We start from the raw sequence: 22,414 nt of genomic DNA, 5'->3' as shown, positions 1-22,414 counted from the left end.
GCTGGCTTTGGGCTGTGATCATTAGAGAAGGCTGGGGTGCGGTATGAGGGTTTTGCAGAATAATGCAGGTCTCACCTTTCCAGCATGCTCCTATTGCGTCTGAACATTCAAACTATTCATACTGGAAGCTATGGACAAATAAAACACATTTAAACAAACAGGGCACTGAATATAGGAGCTGGATGTTCCTCAAAATATTTTTGACAGGAATATGAATATGAATTGGTGGCTGAAATAAAGGCTAACACAGAGGGAAAGGCAACCATTCTCAAATTAACCAATTTAGAATCACCATTCAAGCCTTAACTCATTAATTAGATGTCTGCCCAGGAACAATATCAAAAGTAGTAAAAACTATATGAGCAAACTAAGACTACTGGTGCAGGTGAATCGGAGAGAAAAACAAAACAAAACAGGAAAACAGCACTTTCTGAAAAGAAGAAGTTGTGCTTCTTACATCAAAAAGTTGTTTTACAAAAGGGTTCACCGATAAATGCCACAACAGAAGCTTTTATCTGTGATTATTTAATGGAAATGATCTGTGACACCAAAATCCATTAATGCTTACCTGAGTTGGATGTCCATTAAGTGAGTGTCACTTGTCAGTGTCTTTGCTCTCCACCGATGGTGACTCCTTCTCCCGCGAGCCTTTTGGAAAGCTGTGAAGGAAGAGGGAGTGGGAGAGTGGGGGACAGGGGGGTCAGAGAGAGGATACGGCAATGAAAAAAGTACTTGTGAAGGTGATAAGTGATGAGATAATAGAGGTATAAGATCAGCATTCTGGGAAGAAGAAAAAAAAAAGTTCTGTTTTGCTGGTCAGCTTGCACTTGTTTGTTTTCTTATAATGAGAAGGATCTTTTATGATGCGAACCTAAATGGGAAGTGAAATGTTCCCGCTTTGATGTAATTTTGTCTGCACAATAAGTTTCTGGAACAACAACCATGGTTTTGCTGCAGTTTTTAAAGACGCGTTGTTAACTGAAGGAATTGCTCAGAGACCACGCAGAAAACACGCTCAACACCCTAATGATGACTGTTCAATCCCTTCGAGGACAAAATCAGTGCATTACACTTGGAAAACAGCTATTAGGGTCTTCATAGGAAATTTTCACAACTAACTTTGGATTGTTTTAGAAAACATAGATCACTTTCCCCCCCCCCTTCTCCCACAGCAGGAAACAGGCTGCTTCAGATGTGCTCGCACCACCAAAACATTGTATATGGTTTGGGTGATGATGCTGCTGGATCGAGCGGATAAGGAGCAGCAGGAGCAGGAGCTATTGATGTGAACAGCACAGAGAATATATTATGCTGATATAACATAACCCATCATAATATGGCTTATATGCCATACAAAGGATGTTTTACAGGCTAACCAGTATCAAATTCTCACATATCAGGTCTACGGTGCCAAAACCCCCAACCCCGGATGAAAATGGTCCCCAAAAAGCCTAAAATGGTTAAATATAACAATGAATTATACTGCAAAACTATAATTCTTAGGGTTAGGGTAAGATGGCTTTACACTTTGGGCTCATTGTCTTCATTTTCCCTAAGCAGACCTCAAATTCCAACATGAACTTCTATGAGAAACAATCTTACGCTGAGGCTCCCAACCCTTTGATTCAATCTTCTTTGCAGATCACTGGGTAGAAACAGCTGATCAAAGTGAACATATTATGCTTTTGTTTATTTTCTGTGACATAATAGTAACTATGGTGGATGAAAGTACAAATATTCTCTATGAGCTAAAAGCTCTGGCTTCAGATTGCTCTAAATAAAATGTTTTTGACCAACTGAGTATCACAGTAAATGTGTATTAGACATGGCGGTCCACTGTTTCTGTCAGGGCTCGGTGTGCGGGCAGGCGGAGACAAGGATCCAAACGCAGGACTCTGAGACTGAATTGCAACTGAAAAACCTCCGCTTTATTGCTAGCGATGAACAAAACATGAACTGAACAATGACACTGAGCACAGAAACACAGGCAACTCTGAAGGTACGACGCGACACTGACACAAAGAAACACGGGGCTTAAATACACTGAGGAAGTCATCAAGGATGGGAAAAAGGAGGGAGACACAGCTGGGAGAGATTAGGGCTAACGAGACAGGGGGAGCAAAGCTAGACACGCTGACATGAGACAAACCGTCACAATAAAACAGGAAACAAGAAACAGAGACGCAGACTTGACATTGAACTAAACCTATACTAAGCACGAGACAACCTAAGCACTAATACCTCACCATGAATAACTGAAACATAGATTTATAATAATAATAATAATAATCAACAAAGCATCAGAGAACCAGAAAATAATCCATAAGGCTCTATCACCTGCTGTTAAAACCTTCTGTTTGCATGGTGCAGCCAATCAGAAGAAAGTTGGCTTATGATAAGAGAGCAGGGGGATAACAGTCTGTTTAAGACTAAGGAACAGTGTACCACCTTGAAACAAGATATAGATAATTTTGAACTGCAACTATTGCAAATGTTTAGTAGAGTGCAAGAACAAAAAATATTCCTTTGTAAATTAGCATAATGGGTTCAATTAAAAGTGTGTGAAAATGTACAAATCAAACAGACTCTACAAAAGGGAGTTTGGTTTGGTACTGGCATGATGTGAAATGTGCATAAACTCTGGATATAGGTATGTTTGTGTGAAAATGGATCGATACACGTCTCAGTGGCAGTATGTTTAATATTGTATCATAGGAATTTTTTAGCTTGTGTGAATTTGTTTCATATAATTACCAATTCATTTAAAAATCAGCTCTCAAAACTTAGAAAACCTTTTCCATTAACCCACATTCAATTTAACCTCACAGGAAATAGAGTACGGTGTAATTGGGGTGTTTGTTCTGTATTTATTTAACGCCAGAACAAAAGGATGCGTATTACTGGATGTGCCGGCATTACTGAGAAAACTGACAGTTTAAATCCAAGGCAATTACTGAGCAAAATAGTGCTCCTCAGAAAAAGGCCTAAATCCATCACAGGATATATTAACAGGCTCATATTAAACTCCTATTCAGATATCATACTTGAGATAATATCTGCGTTATTATGAGACTGTATTTAGAACTCTGACTGGTGTTAATAGTCAGGAGGCCACATTTCAGATCAGTTTTAATATATGTAGCACCAGTCCTCAACAAAAGGGAGCTCAAGGTACTTTTAAAAAATATATGTCTTACAGAGAGATACCCAGCAACCCCATATGAGCAAGCACATGACAGCAGTGGGGAGGAAAAACTCATTTCTAACAGGAAGAGATCTTAAGCAGAACCAGGCTCAGGAAGTGCAAAGCAATCTGACGTGACTGAGGGTGATGGGAAGCACAGCAGTAACCCTCTTAAACTAGAACACAGTGATTAAAGCGTGCCTGAACAACCCCAAATGACATTCAGGTACTTCCAGTTAACAGAACTTGAATCTGATTGGCAGGTCAATGCCTGGTAATGTTAAATGAGGTGATTTTTCATGTGCAGCCTGGCATTGATTGTAGTGGTGACATGGAGATGCCGTCTCAAGAGAATAATGACATCCCACAGCTTAAAGTCTCAACACGTCCTTCTTCCTTCCTATTACTGTGATGTGTTCATGGTGCAAATGTCAATAAAGTTGTGGTTGGAGCTAGCTAGCCTATGATAGCGGAGTTAGCAGAAACAGATTTTTATTTATTTTCCAATTTTCATTGGCAGTAATTTCAAATGCTTGAACCAACATCTCCAAACACGCAAATTCTGCTCAGTAAAATTAGATAAACCCGAAAGTCTAGATAAATATAGATACAGACAAATAAATATATGGATCTAGATACATTAATATAGAGTTTAAAAAAAAAAAAAAAAAAAACAACAACAACAACAACAACAACAACAACAACAACAACAACTATCATGTATAGATCCTGAATCTATACATAATGTGTTACTGAATTATGGATGAGATTATCTTTGCAATTGTAGTCTTTTGGTTAGTAGTCTTTTAGCAGCTCTCACCATAATTTTGGTATTTCCAGTCAGCTTTTACTTCTTTCTAGCTATAAATAGCATCCAGTTCTCAGAAATTCCCTTCAGTGAAAGAAACCACTATGAAGCTGACTAATGGTGAAAGTCAACAACATTTCACAGTAATCATTGCTTGTTTTCCAGCACACAGTCACCTCTGAACAAGTCCTAAACTGAACTGTTGTTCACACTAAATAATTGCTATGTTCATCTGTAAGTGATGAACATCATTATGAGGTAAAGATACAGAGACAGACCAAGCCCAGGGACTGCACATTTGAAGGCAAGAAGAACTCACGTTGCTGTCCGTGCTTTCTCATACTCTGGCAGTAGGCATAAATCTTCAACCGAGGTGCCGCACCACATTATACATAACCGTGTGGACAAATCAGTATGTGCCAACCTGAGAATGAGCACATCTGAAGCAATGAATCCTAAAAAAAGACCCCTTCTCATCGAGGGCAGGTGATGAAAGCAAAATATATTCCATTGCTTTTTAAAAAGTTACCTGATTCTCAAAGATTCTGAGACATGGGATCACATAGAAGTCGCATGATGCTTATGATTGTATTGTTGAGCAAGGTCAGAGAGTAAAGACATTTTGTGCTTTTTTTTCCCATTAGATCACTACTTAGAAGGGAAGGTTTCCTAGAGAGTGCTGAAAATAAACCAGAAGTCAGGATTTAAACCAAGAAGCATGTTAGTGACAGCAAATGCGCACTTACAGTCATTAAAACTGCATCACAAATATGTGTGTGTATGCCTTTGTCTCTGTGAAAGGGCAACAAAAAATTGGTGTAAATACCACTAACGACTACAATGAATACATGAACAAAATCTTATACTCTACATTTGCATAAACGATTAAACATTATTTTCTGGAGCATTTAAGAATGAATTTGACTGTTAATGAGCATCACTTTAAAGGCAGTATATTAAGCTGTCACTCAGCTTTGTGTTTATATTCTTCCATTCTATAAACTGCTGAACCTTGGTGAGCCTCTTCAGTTCATTCTCCATTTGCTGCTGCTGTGTTAGCTCGTCCCACTCAAAGGCAACTTACTGATGATTGGCTTCCCCTTGTAAAAAGGTGTGAAGAGCAGGTGGGCAGAGCTGTTGTGTTCACAGATAAAGCCATGTGCTTGAGATCACCATATTGGGGATATCCACTCACTCTGACATCATATTGAACCAGGAGTAAAAAAAAATAAAAATAATAAATAATAATAAATAATAATAATATATATATATATATATATATATATATATATATATATATATATATATATATATATATATATATATATTAGGGGTGCAACGATACACAAAATTCTCGGTTCGGTTCGATACTTTGGTGTCACGGTTCGATATTTTTTTCAATACAAAAAAAAATGTTCATGCCTTTTTAATTTGGCATTTATTAAAATTATAAATATATAATTATATATAACTCAAAAGTACAGTTTTTAAATTTAACCCTAACCCTTGTGCGCGTTTTTTATTTTGACAGCGAATGCGCACCTGCGGACCACTTATGTGCACCCCTGGTTATTTAGCTCGTCATATTGCAGCCACAGAAATTCTTTTGTCCATGAAACCATAAAGCTGCACTTTCTTTTTGCCTTATACTCTGATTTGTCATAACTTCTCCGTTTTGTGGTAAGCTTTTCTTTGGCTGTCACTTCTTCACCCTGACCTGTCTTATTTGGCTCAGCAGAACTAAAATATATATCTGTCTGTGAAGGTTCTCAGTCATCCAGGTCATCGTAGTCAAATATAAATCCTGCTGCTTTTACACACGTACTCACATAAGCTCAGCGATTCTCTGCGCGATCAACCTCTCACATGTGTAAGCTGCGGGAGATTTCACTTGTCATGTTTGCATAGTAAGCTAACAATTAATAAGACGATGTCAGAGGAATTGGTGCACAAATTATCATCACTCACAGATCAGTGCTGTCGCTCTCTATACACAGTTCGCACGATTGCAAAGTGAAAGCAAAAAAACAAGCGCAAATTCAAACGCGATTTCAATATGTCACATATTGACAGTGGCTCACCGATGCCAATGACATAATTACCCAGCTACATTTCCGAAAGAATGCAAAAGCATTGACATATTTTTCCTTCCTGCGATAGCCCGACGGGCAGGGCAGAGAGAGATTTTGGTAGCCCGACTGGAAAAAATTTTGCGAGCCCTGTATCTGATTGAGGAATCACTCATCTTTGGAAAAGAGAGTTTATTACAGAGAAATGTCTCTTTCCAAAATAAAAGCTATACTATCCGCTTCTTCTGGGCTATATTCTCAGCAGCATATTAAACAGCTGTCTAAATGACTCGGCTAAAGTTAGTAGCATGCTTGCTTGTTTTTTTTCTGCTTCCACTTGTCTTTGCACTAGGATGATGTCGGCGTAAATGTGCAGTCATATTCGTTGTGTTCCCACTAGTGCTTTCAGGTTAATCTCGTTGAAATGACCTTAAAGCCACAACACGGCAAATTGTTTCATACGTCACATGAAAACCAAAATAATTCCAAACGCCAGATCTGAATGAGGGTGGGGGAGGTCCATGTTGTAAGGAGAGCTTAACTTCTGTCTCGCTAGCTTGCCCTGCGCTCTTCCTTCTGACGATGCTGTCTGTGTTGAGCGCTCAGTGAATCTGCGTTGGACTACTCCGCCTAGGCTGCACTGTCAACCCTAGGCGGAGTAGTCGAACGCAGATTCACTGAGTGCTCAAAACAGACAGCATCGTCAGAAGGAAAGTTGATAAAATAAATTACAAATTTTGTATTGTTCGATACATATGCGTACCGAACCGAAAGCACTGTATCGAACGGTTCAATATCGATACGAATATCGTTGCACCCCTAATATATATATATATAAAAACACCCAGCACGCCCCTGCGGGCGGTTTATCCTTCAAGCTCGGGTCCTCTACCAGAGGCCTGGGAGCTTGAGGGTCCTGCGCAGTATCTTAGCTGTTCCCAGGACTGCGCTCTTCTGGACAGAGATCTCCGATGTTGTTCCCGGGATCTGCTGGAGCCACTCGCCTAGCTTGGGAGTCACCGCACCTAGTGCTCCGATTACCACGGGGACCACCGTTACCTTCACCCTCCACATCCTCTCGAGCTCTTCTCTGAGCCCTTGGTATTTCTCCAACTTCTTGTGTTCCTTCTTCCTGATATTGCTGTCATTCAGAACCGCTACATCGATCACTACGGCCATCTTCTTCTGTTTGTCTACCACCACTATGTCCGGTTGGTTAGCCACCACCATTTTGTCCGCCTGTATCTGGGAGTCCCACAGGATCAGGATATATATATATATATATATATATATATATATATATATATATATATATATATATATATATGAAATTGAATGTTTGGGGATTGCTTCCAAACATTCAAGCACTTACTTTGACCATGATGGGCATATAATATTATAACACTGCAGATTACAGCAGTGGTATAAACAGGTCCACTTAAATGATATTAAGTGATATTAAGCTCCACAAGTAGAAAAAAAACATTGTTAAATTGAAAAAAAATTAATTAAATGAATCCTAAAATACAGAGTTTGATTGCCAAAATACTTCTTCAGTCACCTGTTGTACCTTCAAGAATTAATTTTTTTTCAGTCGTGTTTTCAGTAGTCAAACCAAAGTCAAATCTCCAGTGCAGGTAAACATGAGTTTAAGATGTAGCAGATTTATTATACCAAAATTAACGTACTTGTACTGCATGACTGCTGCTCCAAACAAAGACAAAAACCATCAACTCAGATGAACAAAAAATTAATAACTTACGTCTTACTTCGGCTGAAGAAATGCTGGCGCAGTACAAAAGCCAGAGTAGAGAGAAACATGATGGTGGTGCACATGGTCCCAAGAGTCCACCACCACCCTGCATTCACAGAGAAAGCAGCCTCAAAATATTCCACCCATTCTGTAAACCTCAAGCACAGCTGAGAAAACCATTTCCCAGTTACCAGGTCTTTGTCTCTCCCCTTGCCTGGATCAGGAACACAGGAGGATTAGTCAATCCCAGATTAGAAAAGATGATATGCTGCAGAATTGAAGAACAGCCCTGCACTGCACATATAAGCTACAGTGTGTGTGCGCGCACTTGTTGTGCATGATTCATGTTTCTGCACTGCTTGATTTTCCATGAAATGCAACTGGATTTTTTTTTCAGTTATTCTCCAACTTTTTCTGCAGCATGTAATATCAGCTGCTGTAACATCTATTATCCAACAACCCGCCCTGCCCGGCCGGCCTGCCTAAGTTTTCCCCAGTCACCTCATCATCAGCTGCTCCACACCTGCCCCTCATTTCCCAAATTATCTCCTGGTTCATCTTCAGGACCGACTATGCACTTCAGCTTCGTTTGTTATCATTAAAGCCACTTTCAGTTTCTCTGTCTGGATTTCTTCATCCAAACTGTGCAATTAAACCAAGTGGAAACAAACCTCCAGGGCTGAAAGAAATTAAACCAGCAAAGAAGGGCCAAACTGAAGTTCCTTAAATGGCCACTTGAGGCTGACTGAAAACATGAGTCAATCTCCATAAACTCCTATTTTAACCCTTTCACGCACAGCGGTCACTACAGTGGACAGCTATTTAAAGGCTGTTTTCTTGTATTTGTGTCAGTGTTGATGGTATACCTGCATATAAACCACTATTATTGGACACTGATTCGTCACTCCATACACAGCAGTTGTCCATCTAAGTGAATATGTAAAAAAAAACCTCTTTGAAAAGTACATGTTTAAAAAGTTCAAAAATATTTTTTCATGCCTAAAGATGAATAAAAAAATAATAATAATAATAATTGGTACAAAAAAATAATTTAGATCTATAAAGCCTAATTCCCTTCTCTGAACTTTAACGCATTACTTATTTATCAGGTATTTGGGCATTAGTCATCTCTCATTAAATGAGAGATGATTAATGATGATCTCATTAATCATCTCTCATTAAATGAGAGATGACTAATGATGATCTCATTAATCATCACCATATTAGGGATATCCACTCACTCTGACATCATATTGAACCAGGAGTAAAAAATAAAAAATAAAATAAAATAAAAAAATAATAATAAGTATATATATATATGAAATTGAATGACAGAACCCCTGGAGTCTAGACGCTGGTGATGATGAAGAGCAAGACTTGGGTAAAGCTCAGACTTGGGTGAGGTGGAGATGGCGAGGAAATGGGTTGCATGAATGAGAAAGAGAGAATGACAGAGAGCACGGATTTAAACCACAGAGTGAAGGCTGATTGGCTCAAAGATGACTGAGGGAGAAGATGACTGGACAAGATTGGAGTAATGACATTGTTGAAATTGACCAACGTTTTTCCTGCCTGCCTGATCCTTTTTTTTAAAAAATAACTGTAATGACAATAACCATCCGAACATGGTATTTACCAAATTTCTATGGACAATTTCTCACTTCACAGAGAGAGCAAGATAGATGGTGAGCGAGAGATGGGTTTAACATGCACACAGCGTCAGCACCTTTACAGAAATCGCTTTGTGCATTTATTTTAGTCAATATTTGACTTATTTACTGACAAAATGGAGGCTTCTTAAGTTTTCCAGCTTGGTCTTTTTTCCTTACATCAGTTATAACAAACTGATGGTAACAAAACTGGAGGCATTGTATTCGATTTGGTTTCATTCCACCCTGTACAATAGTATAACATCTTCAACAGAGGCCTGTGTATTTTATATGACAATGATCTGCAGTTCTGAACATCAGTAAATTTAATCCACTTTACAATTTGTATCCCATTCAGGTTGTATAATGACTGTTGTCAGGTGGAACAAAATAACCTGGCAACATAAGTCAAGAATGGTCAAAGACAAGACAGTTTGAAACATCTTAAAGGTCTCAGCTGTCTGTGTCACTAGACTGCAGTTATATTTCTCCCAGACAGCAGGACAGGGATATTCTTAACCACTGAGGACATTCCTCACCACCTGAATCTGTGACTCTGCTGTCGTGAAACTTCTGGTGCATGGACGCCAGACTGATGGAAGTTCACACAAGTGGCTGTGAGGAATGTCAAGTTACAGCGATGTGGCTGTGCATCTCATCTCCAGCTCTGAGACATGCTCGTGCCTCCTAATTGGAAAATTCTTCAGGGGTCCTCTTGTGCTTTATGTCGACGGAGAGCTGCACAGACTCACCAGTGCCTCAAAATCAGAGGATTTAAGCGTCACAGAGCTGTAATTTGTGTTGGCCTGTATATGCTTGGCCTGCCTTTTTTGAGTGTTACATTTTTGTTGGGGCAAAGTTAAGAGGATTTTATGCATTTAGGACCAATGTCTAAATTACAGGAGGTGCATGAAGGAAAAGAAGGGCTCTTTAAATTTAAAAGTGATTGTCATCTGGATAAAGCAAGAACAGTGACACGAAGCAAAGGTGTACCAGGCCCGCTGCTGAAATGCAGGGGAAAAGCATTTCTGTTTTTGTGCACCAACCAACAGAATATTTTACCCTGTAATGAGAGAGATGAGTTTACCTTTTGGGCTCTGTGCTTAAAATAGCTTTCTATTCTTTTACAAAAGGAAGCTGTTTTGAGTTGTAATTTGCTTGTGTTTGTGTATTGTGAAGGAAATACCCAAATGCAGGACAAAAAAAGAAAAACTTCCAATGCACAGTCCCAAAAGGGCCTAAACAGGCCCTTTTGGGACTGGGAAACAGGCACATCTACCTTTAGGTAGATGTGCACACAGACACCACAACAAAGAGCAAAGGTGAAGGACTGGACTATTTATCCATATGGGGTAATCAGGGAAGTGGAAACAGCTGGAGGAATGAGACACAGGTGTGGGTAATCAAGACAATTACAAAGGAACGCAAAATTCAAAGCTAGGCACAAAAGAGATCTACCAAAGTAAAACAGGAAACAACCCAAAAGATGACAACTAAGTGTACAAGACAAATGAACAAAATGATACTGAACTGTATATGACGGGAAACAATGAGAAAGTTGAAACACAGGCACCAAACTCCATAGATATAGCAAAACTACAATAAAACCAAACAGAAATACATAAGGCTAATTCAACACTACCAAGAACTGAATGTCAGATCAGGACAGTAAAGCAACAAAACTACTTACTACTTTGAATTTTCTAAAATGTTAACCCCGCCTTAGCCATCAGCAGAATGGTACAGATGTTAGCTATCAAGACAACACAGCTCTGTCATGTTTTAAGTTTTGGACTCCAGCAGTAGGAATAAAATCCCTGATATATTTGTTTTAGGGGCCTGTATACCATACTATAGTTGATCAAACATCTGATCAGTTTGAATACAGGTGAACTCACAGAATATGCATTATCCTGACATTACAAGCAGTCTCCAAACACCAGACATAACAATGGACACAACACTTATGTGAAATTTAGTGGGTGAATACTTATTACTATGTAAACACTAGGGGTGCAACGATACTCATATCGATATTGAACCGTTCGATACAGTGCTTTCGGTTCAGTATGCATATGTATCGAACAATACAAAATTTTTATTTATTTTATCAACTTTTCTTCTGACGATGCTGTCTGTGTTGAGAGCTCAGTGGATCTGCGTTCGACTACTCCGCCTAGGCTGCACTGACGAGTGCAGATCCACTGAGCGCAGCGCAAGCTAGCAAGACAGAAGCTAAGCTCGTTGCAACATGGCAACTGCCTCAACGCTACCCGAAATTGAACCGCCCCCACCCTCATTCAGATCTGGCGTTTGGAACTACAGTATCTTGGTTTTCATGTGAAGCATGACCCTGATGGTAAGCGGCACGATCTGATCCTCGTGTTGGTGTTGTTCCCAGATCATCATACTAAATGTTGTTACAGGATCAACATTGCAAGTGACCAATCAGAATGTTGTGACGTCATACTTTTGCAACTTCGGGTAAAACAAAAAATTGTACTTAAGCTGCGAGAAACCACCTCTGTCCGTCGATCAACGGACCCTGAACCTAACCCTAACCGTAACCCTTTAATAAACAGTAAGCAGAATTGATATTGTCCTTGCAACATTGGAATTTCATAAATGCACGAATGGCTTGGCACGCAAAAGAATAACATCACAACAATGTGATTGGTCACTTGCAATATTGAACCTGGAACAACATTTTCATGATGGTCTGGGAACAACACCAACACGAGGATATCAGATCATCCTGGTAAGCGCGTCATGGACAAAAGTAAAACTGTATGTCGGACGTGCCACACTCAATTGGTGGGAACTTCGTGCGTTAGCTCATTAACGTGTTGACGCTGTCCAGCCCCACGCACGGGGCGATCCACGGTAACACGTTAACGGAGATTTGCCGCGTTATGGCGTTAATGTCATTTTAACGAGATTAACGCTGACAGCACTAGTGGGAACACAACAAATATGACTGCACATTTACTCCGACATCATCCTAGTGCAAAGACAAGTGGAAGCAGACAACAACAAGCACGCATGCTACAGACTTTACCCGAATCATTTAGACAGCCGTTAGCACATGATTCTCCTTATGGGACCTGATATGTTTAATATGCTGCTGAGAATATAGCCCAGAAGAAGCGTATAGTATAGCTTTTATTTTGGAAAGAGCCATTTCTCTGTAATAAACAGTCTTTTCCAAAGATGAGTGATTCCTCAATCAGATATATATATATATTTTTTAATACTTTGTTGTTTCAGCAACATTAAATTTAAAAACTGTACTTTTGAGTTAAATTATATATTTATAATTTTAATAAATGACAAATTAAAAAGGCACGAACAGTTTTTTGTATCGAAAAAATATCGAACCGTGACACCAAAGTCTCGAACCGAACCGTGAATTTTGTGTATCGTTGCACCCCTAGTAAACACTTTTCCAGATTATAACAGAAAGTTAATTCAGTCTTTTATGTTTTTTGCCCCGATCTCATCAGAATATCCTCAGAAAGCCTGGGATCCCCTTTTCCAGTTAGTAATACCAAGATCACCTCACTCAGGAAGCATCTTTGACAGATGAATGAATGAATCACCACATTTGGCTCATTTTTATGCATAGGAACAGCAGCTTTGCTCTGACCATAGCACGCTAATCATATCAGAATAAATTGTTTCTGGTCACATAATGAATCTATGTCCGCTGCTTTCTCTCCTTTAAGTTCTTGCTTTCCACCACTTCCAAAAACCTGGAGGTTGTCTGGCTCTTAAGCTGTCGAATACTGCTCTTTGTTCACTAATCACTAGCTTTGTAATCCTGTGCCGAACAGCTGTGGGTTTATCAGAGCCTGTTCAGCTGTTGAAGATGCTGATAAGGACAACAACAGTGAAGCTGCTCCAAAAAAAGACATTATTAACAGAAACCATTAACACTGAGGGGCAAATGTAGAATCAGATAAAAGTTCTCTTTGGTTTTCATTAAAATAAGGTTACAACACATAAATATCAATTGGTGCCCTAAAAAATAACAAAAGGCAAAAAGATGAAACTCACTAATCAGCTTCATTACAGCTGAACTGCATGCAGCGAGCCTAAGCAGAGCGCATACTGGTGCAACCTTCCTCACCGATAAAGCAGCTTGAGATACACAGAGGGGATTTCTTAACGAGCTCCACTCATTTGTGTCAGTTTGTGTTCTGAACACCTGATGAATCCCAATAAGTCAACGCCTGCTGACAGAGACGGATGAGCACGAGCGTATCGGTGTGGAATCCTGATTTAATCATGGAACAGAAGAAGGAGCTGAGATCAGGGTATCAGCCAAGATATAAATCCCTGGCATTATATTTTTGGCTTTTGTGTGTTTTCCGTGTGGTGTCAAAGTGGAGTTTGTCCAGGTGTGTTTGCCCCCGGGATGTGATAAGCCCACATTACTGGCACTCTCTGAAAATGACAATATGTGGCAGTGAAAAAAATGTGTAGCCATGGTGACAAGTCAGTGTCCTGTCGACCATGGTTGAGCGCAACGGATGCACTCGTGGGAGACTGACTATTTTCTGATTCTCATGATTTTGTTTACCTGTTTCACCTGTTCCTATTACACTCAAGCCAGGCAGCAAGAGAGTAACATTGATTTTTCTGAATATTACATCTATTCCTATGAGGCTGCAAGCACATTTTCAGTTCAAACACTGTACAGAAACCTAGAAGTATAACCTGAGCAGATCCTTTTATAAAACTCATTTTCTCTGTATTTAAAGAGCAACTATAAGAAGTCTTTGTCAACACTTTATAATCAAATGTATGGCTTGAATAAATTATCTATGGATTTGAAAAATGAAAATCTTCCTCCCTGCATGAACCTCCCATTGGAGCCTTATAGAGTCGGGAGAACCACGCCTGAGGCGTCAAGCAGGGAGCAGGCAACCATTAATCATTGATTAGGAACATTTACATCTAATTCCATTTAATCATCTCTGGTTCACAAAACAGTGAGACTGCCAAGCAGAGTCTCTATGCCAACTTGCAGACAGAATATTTAGAAGATTTTAGGAAGTTTCTGAAACACTGATAGCTAGATTTAACAGCTTTTATCTTTAATCTTAGAGTGATCATGCAGTTATCGACAACAACATTTAGATTTATTGTTAAAAAAAAAAGGCTTTGTGCTTCCGATAATATAGGCAAATATTATAGGCAGGTAACAAAAAAGCAGTTGAGGGTGGAGGTAAAAATATCCAGGTTAAAAATAAAATTACAACAAACAGTGAATGTTGCCACATTTACATTTAGAGCCAGATTAATGTGAAAGTAGCTTTTTCCAACTGCCTTTCTAAGTGTATACAAACGAAAAAAAACATCTTTTTCCATGCAATAGTCTTTATTTATTCTTGTATTCTTGTTTATTTCAGCTGCTTCTAAGTGTGGTTGTATTTCAGTAGGGATGCATCCATAGATCTTCACACATTTCTCGTTTAGCCATGTGTGACAATTTCATCAATTGTGACATGTACACTGTGTCACTTCATGCCATGTTTTACCTCGTGTGAAACTGAAGAACAATTTTAACCAAAGAAAGACAAAGACTGCATTTCCCACCATAATCTGACAGTTCATTGTTTTTGTGGTAGTTTCCACCAAATCCACCAAAGTCTGCAAAGCTTCTTTCTCTAATGGGCCCAGCATTCGCCAGGCCTCCATGCATTGGGTGAAAGTCAGACTTTCATAATCACAGTGCGGGACATTGTCTCAACGTGTGGGAAGAAGGGAGAGAGGACTTAAAATGGTCCCACATAAAGAGGGACATCTGGACAAGCTGCGTGTGGTGGAGGGAAACACCTTTGGTTCATCTGACTTTGCTGTTTCATTAAAACCATTTTTAATTTAAAAACACTCGCTAATGTGTACTCATGCACTATATACACAAAACAAAAGGTCATAAAGTAATCCACTTAAACCATGTCACAGTTACAACCATATAAATGTGCAGGAACGTTTATGAGACCTAAAATCTTTTTTCACTCTGAAAGTTGAACTTCGATCATCATCTTTGTTGTTGTTTAATAGTTTAAGACTCTTCAAGTGCCAGGTCTCTTTCTTCAAATGTCTCTGCCATAAATCAAATTTCCCACTACAACGTTTTAGAGACGTGGCTGCATTCATCACTCACAACGAAACAGCCTGGAGATGAATGCTAGCCGGATGTAATTAATCACTACAGGAGTCTGTCATGCTGGTCCTCAAACAGTGGAAACTATTTCACACATTCACACATATCAAAATCTAAAATAACCACCACAACAACAGTAAGAACAACACACCTAAAGCCACAATAATGAACCACTGCACTAATGCAAGACCTCATTTTGCTGCTACTAAGCAACTAGAAATATCTGACTGTATCATTTGTATTACACATACATGTTCTTTCTGCATATTTGGTTGATGTTCTGTTAAAATGAAACTACTTCAAACATTAGAGACTGTTCATTTCTTTGCAAGTGCTTTTCAAAGCAAAATAAAAAATAAAAACACCCAGTCCTGTGCCTCCCCACTGACGAGATATTTTGCCTGTAAATGATTCATCTTAAACCATAAAAGGTATAATACTGGGCCAAATTCTGTACAGCAGTACATCAGTGTAAGTGTATGTGCTGCACTATGTTATCTGGATCACGTTCAACCTTTGGCTGAGGAAAAAAAAAAACTTAATAACATCTATGCTGCCGGGTTTCTGCTGCTGTACTCGTCTCATAATGAAGTGGAACACGTCGCACCAGCTCGCCGATCTGCGCTCCACGTGTGGCCGAGAATTGATTTCAAAACGCGTTTCATTCATAGATCACCGAACGGGCTCGGCACAGAATTACATTTTTGATCTGCTGATATGTTATGAACCAGCCAAACCTCCCACTGAGAAGCAGCATTCGTCCTGTGAGCTCCACATTTATGAAACTCTAACACATTTCAGTCGGGGCTTGAAATTTTTGCTCTCTTTAGTTCTATATTTATTTAAATCTCTGCCTTTCCTTTAATGTCTTACTGAGCTGTTTTACATTTAGTTTTTTCTTCTTCTCCTTAAGAACTTCCAGTCATATCCTAACAAGACTTTTGTTGGAGGGTATGCTCAAATCATGAAGTTAGAGCCCCAGAGACCCCCACATGTGTGGGCTCCCTCCACAGCTTGTTTTTATGATATGGTTCCAGTGAATGATTTAAAGTAGGGGTGTCAAACATAATGCCCGGGGGCCACAAAGACACAGTGCAACTCCTGGCCTCCTCTACACTTCTCCAGTCACTCTCTCAAATAAAGAGGATCTATTAAAACTAAACAGGAGCTTGGATCTTAGGAGGTGACCAGTTTTTCAAAACAAGCTTTTTGTGATTACTTCACACTTAGTTAAAGAGAATGATCCAGATGCTGGTAAAACACAGAACTGTGTTTAAAAATCCACGTTTGACTCAAGCAGTGAGTCAAACGCTCAAACCGTCTCATTACCGTCAGATGATCTTCACTTCTGCTGGAAGTTTGTTGGGACTTCCAGCGGCCAGAATGAAGACAAGGAAAATTTTCTCTTTCAGACAGGAAAAAAAACCTTTAACGTATATTAACAGTGTTGGGGAGTAACGGAATGCATGTGCCTCCGTTACGTATTTAAAATACAAAATATGAGTAACTGTATTCCGTTACAGTTACCGTTTAAAAAGGTGGTGTTTAGAATACAGTTACATTGTTGAAATAAATGGATTACACAGCGGTATTTTCCTGTTTCATATTGTCACGGGTCAGGATTGTTTGGGTTTTGTTTGATAGCTATGTTCTGTTGCTCCTGGCGGCAGCTGCCATGGTTACAGGGTGACGTGCTCTCTCTGCGACTGTGTTTCCTGGGTGACAGAGCGCCTTTTTGTTGTTGTGCTAAGTTAATAGGCAGAATGCTACAGGCATAGCCCTAAAGAATGTAGCCTCATGGGCAGTGTAGTCCGTGCTGCTGGGAGAATGGACTGCCATACCCGTTATATGTCTGTGAGCGCGAGGAGGGAGAAAAAAGAGAGTGGAAAACTACGAGCTGTCATCGAGCAGAAACGGGAGCTGGAAGCATGTAAATATAATAATAACCACTGCAGCCAAGAAGAGTGCCTGACGAGCCCAGTTGTAAGTAAGCTATTAAGACTCGACTGTACGCTGTGTTCGTGTTTTCCTCCGAAACAATAAGTTCCGTTGGAGCAGCCTTTCAACGCCTCTCTCTGTCTCTCGCTAGCAAACTTGACGCAGACAACAAAGTAAAGCTACGTAGGAACCCGAGGTATTAGCCAGAGGTCCCTTTACTATGGTTCAGAGCCGCGGACCTTCAGTAATAGTAATAAATCACATTCATGTAGTTGTAAACAGCATGATAATATATTAAGTAATCCAAAGTATTCAGAATACGTTACTCTCATTGAGTAACGTAACGGAATACGTTACAGAATACATTTTGGGGCATGTATTCTGTAATCTGTAGTGGAATACATTTTAAAAGTAACCTTCCCAACACTGTATATGAAGCACTCATGTACTGCACTGTACTGCACACAGGTGATGTAACCTGGATGTAATGTTGTGTCGCGCAGACGCAGGGAACAATCAATTACCTGAACAGGCATGATTATGTAACATGCAGGAAACTGATCATTTCACCATTTCAGTTTCACTTCGGCCTGGCACATCTTGAACCTCTTGGTTGTTTGTAGTTAAAAACAGGTAAAACCAGAGGCTTGGTTTCCATTTTGATCCGAATCATCAGTGTGTACACAGTAATCTTTAAAAAACACAAAGACAGACAAATTTACAAGTAGAGTTTATTGATGGTCATGATTGATTTTCACCAGGTCTGCGAAGGTACAAGTCTGTGCAAACATGCTCAAAAACACTACAAAGCCACTGAATTCGCTCCCAGCAACAGTGTACAGTTACATATGCATATACAGTACTGAAATACACAGAACCCTCCTCAGAGATATATTTAGAAAAATATAAAGTCCTAACTTTCCAACTCATAGACAGGAACATTTCACAACAAAAACGCACAAGTCCACATGTGCTGTGATGCCCTTATTAGCTGAAAGGGAATGAACATGAGCATATGATATGGATTGAATGAGCCAAAAAATTTACATTTTTAGATTAAAATAAGTGAATTATGTTGCAGTAGTAAACTTTGCATGTGAGAACATGCCCAACCGTGTGCGTATGGAAAGCAATGCAGCGATGTGTTTAACTAGGATGTGTCTACACATAATGCTGTGTGTTTATATTGTGGTGAGGTTCGTGCTGCACACAGATGGCGAGATGCAGAGAGCCTGCAGCTTTGAAAAGGACCGCAGTGCATTTTTAAACCAGATCATTCAAGACCAGCAGCAGTTTTACTGCCTCCTAAGCGATTTGAGCCCAAGTGGAAACAGTTTTCTTGACGTTTGTTTGACTCCTGCGTGTATTTTTATCCACCTGTCTGACTCATTGCTGTGAGAGATTAGCTCACAGCTCAGCTTGGAAGGGGAGCTTTCAGTAAACATTTGCAGGAGTCGAGAGTCGTTAAAGCAGCAAGTAGTGTTTTCATTTCATTATCTAAAGATCACAAAGTGACATTTTCTTATGGCGGGCTAATCAGTGAAACTGAGCCGCTATGTGAATGTAATACCTTGGGATGTAAACTAGGTATTTGTGAGATAAAGAAGTTTGTTCTCTGCTCCTGTGTGCATGTGGGACATTTCAAAGGAGATCCTTGGAGATATTTACCATACCTCCCCGTGAACACCGCCTCGTCTGTCTAAATAAATCGATAACAAAAAGATGCTCTGTTCAAAAACAGAGCAAAAGAAAAAGTAAATTGCTTTTTTTATCAACGTCTGGTGTGCGAGTATTGGGAGATGACCACATAAGGACTTTTATCACACTGTTTTTTTTTTGTTTTTGTTTTTTTTAAATCAACAGCAGCTACAACCACTTTTACAAGTTTTTGCTATAATTAAACTCTTTTTTTTTTTAAATCATCAACTGCAATAATTAGAGGATCAACCCTGCAACACCAGATGTCATATTTGACACTTTGTGAGACATCTACATCCGTTTGATTTTTGTTAACCCTAACCCCATTAAATCCTTTTCTTATATGCAAAATGATATAAAACAAAACTCATATGAAAACTCATATGTAATTTTTTTCTTACTTTGTCAAATGGTTCAAACAAACAATTTGAAATTTCTGGCAATTTTTGGGGTTCAGGCTTACAGGGTTAACTGTTTGGTACAAACACAAGTAGACAAATTTAAAAACCTTTTCAGTCTTTGAATTTGAGCCAATAATAAAACTAATTTCCTCGACGCAGCGAGGCCCACTCGAGAGACAATTTTGCTCAAATTGTTCAGAAACAAATATAATTTATCAAGTAAAAGCAAGAGTTGAATCCAAATTATGAAGCAATTCTTGACCTTGTTTGACTGTCAGTGAAGCACAAGGTGGTTGATGTAGCAGCTCATAAGGTACACGATCCATCGCCATTCACAGATTACTGTCACGTCATCACGGTCTGGGTCGTTTAGTCTCACTTCTGAATTTTGAACATTTTTAATGCAATGTTTAGTTTTGTGGTTCCCTTATGTGTTCATTTCTGTGTCCCAGCTTTTGTTAATAGCTGCTCTTGGTCTGCTTCAAGTGTCGTCTCATTTGTTTACCGTTTTATTTTGAAGTCTAGCTTTCTTACATCAGTTTTGCTTCCTGCCTGTGCTTTTCTCCTGATTGTTTGCACCTCTGTTTGCCTCCTGATTGGCCTCCTGTGTGTATAAATTGCCCGATCTTCCTTCTCTTAGAGCTCAAAGTGGTTGTTAATACTCCCTTGTATTCTGCCTTCACGCGTGCCTGGAGTTTCTGTTGTTTGTCTCTTTGAAGGATTTTGTATTCCTTTGTCCTCAACCTGAATAAAGGTTAGTTTTGAATCCTACATTGATTCAGCTCTGTCTGTGAGAGAGGCATGTGCTAGTATATATTATTATTATTCTTCATTTAACTTCTTTAACAAAAGAATTTCAACCAATATGACCTCGCCCTCCGCTACCACGCCCCCTCACCCCATCGTGACCACGCCCTCCATCATGACCAAGTAGTATGCAACATGTGTGCAAAAGTAATATTTGAAGTCATCGCATCCTTTGATATTTCACAAAGTTATTATTATTATTTATTTTGTAGCGCATGCAATGTTTTATCCTTTTATGTCAATGATTTTGCTAAATGGACTGAATCGAATGCTGTTCTGTACATCAGGTGCGAGTGAGTTGTAAATATGTTAAAGTTTGTAAAGTGAAAGCGATAAAGGGCCCATAAAAGAACACATTTAACATTAACCTTGAGCATCGTTTGGGTGAAGTGATAAGTGTGCAAGCTTCACTAAAATCAGACCAGTACTGTAGGCCTACGACACCTGATGACCGAGCTTCACCAAGGCATCAGTCTTTCAGTCAGATGAGCTAAAAACAAGCACTGCGTGTTTTCTTCACTTGGGCTCTTTGGTAAAAATTCAATCACACATCAGGGGGCTGTTTTTGTAAAGGATATCATGACAGAATAATATTTAAACCCACCGGTGCAAGACAAAAACAAAACACTTAGAACTTTAGAGAACGCTTTTACCAAAAACGCTGGGACGCTGTATAACATATAAACAAAACAGAATGCAAGAATGTGCAAATCTCAAACCCATATTTTATTTGTAGAAATGATCAAGCAGAGACATTTTAGGATTTCAGGAAAAACCTCTCATTTTTAGTTCGATGGCAGCAACACGTCTTAAAAAAAGTTGGAACAGAGTCACTGACATGCAAAAAAACCATCTACAAATGGAATAACCCAGAATAATGCTGGTCAACATAAACAGGCATGATTCTGTCATGGAAATCACTGCACGGGCTTCCAGAAAACATCGTCTGAACACGGATCACAATGACAGCCACTAAAAGCTCTCTCAAGCCAAGAAGAAGCCACATGTGAACACGATCCAGACACAGTGCCTCCTTCTCTGAGCCGAAGCTCTTTTAAAATGGACTGAGTCAAAGTAGAAACTGTTCTCTACTCAAATCATTCAAGATGTGAACTGACCCGCCTGCAGTCCCGACCTTTCAACAAAATGAAAAACACAACAAAAGAAGACACGGAACCTTTAAGCAGCTAAAATCCTCAATCAGACAAAATGGCACAAAAGTCCAGCAGCTGTTCTCCTCTGTTCCCAGATGTTTACAGACTGTTGTTAAAAGAAAAAGGATGCTACAGAGCGGTTATCACTGACTTGTCCCAACTTTTGAGATGTTTTGCTGCCATCAATTCAAAATGAGTTTCTTAAAAATTGTACATTTTCTCATTTTAATGATTTGATTTGTTTTGTATGTTCTATTATAAATAAAATAAGAGTTAATGAAATTTCAACTCATTGCATTTCTGTATTTATTTACATTTTTCACAGCATCCCAGTTTTTTTCCTTTGATTGTGTTGTGTGTTTGTAATCGAGAATCTGAATCTTCTTTCAGTCAATGAAAGACGTGTATGCACGTATATAGCGCTGTTGTGAATGACCGCGGTGGGTTTAATGCCAACTGTCCACTCATAATTGTTTTCCTTCTCAGTGACGCGCTCCGAGCAGAGGCAATGGGAAGTTACAGTAGATGAATGGCCAAATGAGGAGGAGAGAAGACTCATTACCTCCTCATTAATGCCAGATGCTGATGCCGACGGGGGTCAGATGGGAGAAACAAGACGTCACTGCAGCAGACGCAAACTGCAGATTGGATCAAGTGTCCACCCTAAACAGATTTGCTGTGTGTGTTTGAGAAGATGGGGACTGCCAGCAGGAGCACATAAACTTCAAAGAAGGTGAGGTCAGGTAAGGTAACGAGAAGGCAGCACAGGCCACATTCTGTA

Source organism: Rhamphochromis longiceps, linkage group LG6 (assembly GCF_057381845.1).
Source record: "Rhamphochromis longiceps isolate RC_006_pf linkage group LG6, R_longiceps_female_GT1.1, whole genome shotgun sequence".
Lineage (NCBI taxonomy): Eukaryota > Metazoa > Chordata > Actinopteri > Cichliformes > Cichlidae > Rhamphochromis > Rhamphochromis longiceps.
Note: the sequence above shows the minus strand (reverse complement) of the source record.